The 4,586-nt window shown below is 39.7% G+C and overlaps 1 pseudogene; it reads left to right on the forward strand.

The window, feature by feature from the left end:
- The first annotated feature begins 1,865 nt into the window (after positions 1–1,865).
- Positions 1,866–4,407, forward strand: LOC100960384 (annotated as a pseudogene).
- Positions 4,408–4,586: the final 179 nt, after the last annotated feature.

The raw sequence follows: 4,586 nt of genomic DNA on the forward strand, positions 1-4,586 counted from the left end.
TGTCTCACTACTGCCTACAACAGTACATGGAACATGGTAGCATATCAATGTTTATTCTGAACTTGCTTTTTAAAATAGATATAAGACTCACACAGAGTGAAATGCACAGATCATAATGACACAGTTCAGTGAGTTTTGATAAATATAGACCCATATAACCGGCACTCTGTCCACATAGAAAACATTCCCATGACTCTAGAAAGTTCCCCATTGCCCATTTCCAATCAAAGCCTACTCCCACATTGGCAACTATTATTCTTATTTCTATTGCCATAGAGTACTTTTAACTTCCTTAAACTTTTTTAAAAATGTATTTGTATTTCAATAGATTTGGGGGCACAAGTACTTTTTGGTTAGGTGGCTGGATTGCATAGTAGTACTGTGTGGGTTTTAGGGTACCTGTCACCCAAACAGTGTGCATAGTACCCCGTAGTTCTTCTTCCCTCATCCTCTACCCCTCTGAGTCTCTAATGTCCACATTACCACTCTGTATGACAGTGCAGACCTAGCTTAGCTCCCACTTATAAGTGAGACCATACCATATTTGGTTTTCCATTCCTGCATTACTTTATGTAGGATAATGCCCTGCAGTTCCATACAGGTTACAGCAAAAGATGCTTAATCCTTTTCATGGCTGAGTAATATTTCACATTTTCTTCATTCAGTCCTCAGATGGGCACGTAAGTTGGTTTCTTATCTTTGTAGTTGTTAATTACACCATGATAAATATACAATGGCAGGTGTCTTTTTGATATAATGATTTCTTTGCCTTTGGGTAAATATCTATTAATAGGATTGGTAAATTGAATAGTAGACCTACTTTTAGTTGAGAAATCTTCAGATTAGTTTCTATAGCCATTGTGCTAATTTATTTTCCCACCAACACTGTATCAGCATTTCCTTTTCACCACATCTGAACCAATATTTATTGTTTTTTGAATTTTTAACAGTGGCCATTCTGACTGTAGTAAGGTGGAATCTCACTGTGGGTTTTTTTTTGGGGGGGTGGGGAGGGCTGGGTTTGAATCCGCCACCGCCGGTATATGGGGCCAGTGCCCTACCCTTTTGAGCCATAGGCACTGCCCTTCATTGTGGTTTTAATTTGCAAGTCCCTGATTAGTGATGCTGAGCATTTTTTCCATATGTTTGCTGGCCATTTGCATAGCTTCTTTTGTTTGTTCTTGCCATTTGCACACTTTTTAATGGGATTATTTGCTTTTTTCTTTCTGGTTTAAGTTGTTTATAGATTCTGTATACAGTATTGCTCCCAGAATCCAAATGACCCAGAACTCAAACAACTAAGAATTTGAATGAAAAATTTGAGCAAATTTTGCCTGAAATCTGAACACTGCTTTGGAATCCAAATGCCCAGAATGTTGCTCATGTGTTTTTGTGCTGCACGTTCCCCAGCGCTCAGGCCACCTGTGTGCTTTGTACAGTTTGTTGTCAGAAGCTAGAATGAAAGCATCTCGTCTGATTTTCACTGCTAATTTTCTGCTTTTGTGCCTGTTTCGTGGGGTTTTTTGTATATAATAACAACTAAGTATATTTGCCATGGGTCCTAAAAAGTGTGCTGAAGAAAATAATAAGAGAAAAGCTGTTAGAGCTACGATTGAAGTTAAGAAAGATCTTATTGCTAAGCATGAAAGCAGTACACATGTGGCTGATCTCACTACTATGTTTAGGATGCTGAAATCAACTGTATGATTTTGAAAAAAAAAAAAAAAGCTATCAAAGCAGCTGATGTGGCAAAAGGGGTTAGGACACTGACCTCCAGGAGACTGAAAAGTATGGAAAAGATGGGAAAACTCCTATTAAGTTTGGATTAATGAAAATTAGCCGGCTAGTGTTTGAGTTCTGAGAAGATGATTTGTGAGAAAGCTAAGGTCCTCCACAATAATTCAGTGAAAGACATGCCTGATACTAGTGCTGAACAAGGGGAGGTTAAAGCCAGTAGGGGGTGGTTTGAGAACACTCAGGAAAGGCCTGCCGTTCATAGTGCTGGTATGTACAGAGACGCTACCAGTTCTAATTGGGAAGCGGCAGAAAAGTTTGTAAAGGAGGTATGTTCAATTGTGATGAACCTTCATATTTTTAGGTTTTTATATTTTTAATTTTATTAATTTACATTTTTATTCAAATATTATTATTTGTTAATATTTTACCTTAAATTTTAGTGTATTTACTGTTAAAATCATTTTGAAAATTCAAGTTTGTGAGACTCAGGAATGGATTAACCCAGTTTCTATTATTTTATCCATTTTTTTCTTTTATTAAATTGTAGCTATGTACATTAATGCAATCATGGGGTACAATGTGCTGGTTTTACATACACTTTGAAATGCTTTCATCAAACTGGTCAACATAGCCTTCACAGCATTTTCTTAGTTATTGTGTTAAGACGTTTATATTCTACACCTAGTAAATTTCACATGTACTCTTATAAGATGCACGATAGGTGTGGTCGCACCAATTACCCTCCCTCCACCCATCCTCCCCCTTCCCCTCCCCTCCCTCTCCCCATCCCCTTCTTCTTGGGCTATAATTGGGTTATAGCTTTCATAAGAAAGCTATACATTGGTTTCATAGTAAGACTGAGTACATTGGATACTTCTTCCTCCATTCTTGAGATACTTTGCTAAGAAGAACATGTTCCAGCTCCATCCATGTAAACATGTAAGAGGTAAAGTTTCCATCTTTCTTTAAGGCTGCATAATATTCCATGGTGCACATATACCACAATTTATTGACCCATTCGTGGGTCAATGGGCACTTAGGCTTCTTCCATGACTCAGCAATTATGAATTGGACTGCAATAAACATCCTGGTACAATATATTTGTTATAATGTGAGTTTTGGCTTTCTGGATATGTATCTAGTACAGGAATTGTAGTATCAAATGGTAGGTCTATTTTTAGATCCCTAAGTGTTCTCCAAACATCTTTGCAAAAGGAACATACTAGTTTGCATTCCCACCAGCAATGTAGAAGTGTTCCCTTTTCTCCACATCCACACCAACATCTCTGGTTTTGGGATTTTGTGATGTGGGCTAATCTTACTAGAATTAGATGATATCTCAAAGTAGTTTTGATTTGCATTTCTCTGATGATTAAGGATGATGAGCATTTTTTCATGTGTCTGTAGGCCGTGCACCTATCTTCTTAAAAGAAGTTTCTCTTCAAGCCCCTTGCCCACCCTGAGATGGTATCACTTGTTCTTTTCTTGCTAATACATTTGAGTTCTCTGTGGATTCTGGTTATTAAACCTTTGTAAGAGACATAACCTGCAAATATCTTCTCCCATTCTGAGGGCTGTCTGCTTGCTTTACTTACTGTGTTCTTGGTTATGCAGAAGCTTTTTAGTTTGATCAAGTCCCAGTAGTGTATTTTTGTTGTTTCTTCAATTGCCTGGGAAGTCCTCCTCATAAAATATTCGCCCAGGCCAAGAGTTTTCCCTGCACTTTCTTCTAGTTTTTTTTTTTTTTTTTTTTTTTTTTTTTTGCAGTTTTTGGCCAGGGCTGAGTTTGAACGCACCACCTCCAGCATATGGGACTGCCACCCTACTCTTTTGAGCCACAGGTGCCGCCCTCTTCTAGTATTTTTATAGTTTCTGGAACCATACAAGTTTGCCCATTGTCCCCACTGCTTTTTAACACTGTAATGAAAGTCTTAGACATCACAATTAGGCAAGAAAAGGCAATCAAGGGTATCCTTATAGGGTCAGAAGAGATCAAACTTTCACTCTTCACAGATGATATGATTGTATATCTAGAAAACACCAGGGAATCAACACTCATAAATCCGTAACCTTTATATATACCAACAACAGTCAAGCTGAAAAAACAGTCAAAGACTCTATTCCATTCACAGTAGGGCCAAAGAAGATGAAATATTTGGGAGTTTAGGAAGAGAGCAGTGCTTCCGGGTTGATGCCAGGTGACCCTAGGCTGCTGCGGGGGCCTGCAGCAACAGCAGCCATGGGGCCCACCTGACTCACAGTTACCTGGGCAATTCCTCTGTGGAGCCTGACCCCCTGCGGATGCCCACCTTCCCTCCCAACTACAGCTTCTCAGAGCACAAGGAGCATGAGATGGTGGCCACACAGCAGGAGATGAGTGATGCACAGCTGATGCTCCAGCAGCAGGACTACTGTGCCCACTACCTCATCCAGCTGCTCAATGCAAACGTGACAGATTCCCTAACTTCCTGGCCTGCAAACATGAACAGCATGACTGGACTACTGTGAACACTTTGACTATGTGAAACACATGAAGGAGTTTGAACCGGAGAGGCAGCTGCTCCAGCAGAAGAAGCAGCGGGAGCAGAGGGAGGCAGAGGCTGCCAAAAGCAAGGGGACCAGAGAGGTGGCTCCTGAGGTGGCTCTATAGGGAGTCTGTGCCCCAACCTGTGGACCACTCAAAGAAATAAAAGTCTCCTTATTTTAAAAGTATATTTATGTATTTGGGAGTTTATCTAACAAAGGACGTGAAAGATCTCTATAAAGAGAACTATGAAACTCTAAGAAAAGAAATAGCTGAAGATGTTAACAAATGGAAAAACATACTATGCTCATGGCTGGGAAGAATC

Source organism: Otolemur garnettii, unplaced genomic scaffold (genome assembly GCF_000181295.1).
Source record: "Otolemur garnettii isolate 467f Iridium unplaced genomic scaffold, OtoGar3 scaffold00078, whole genome shotgun sequence".
Taxonomy (NCBI): domain Eukaryota; kingdom Metazoa; phylum Chordata; class Mammalia; order Primates; family Galagidae; genus Otolemur; species Otolemur garnettii.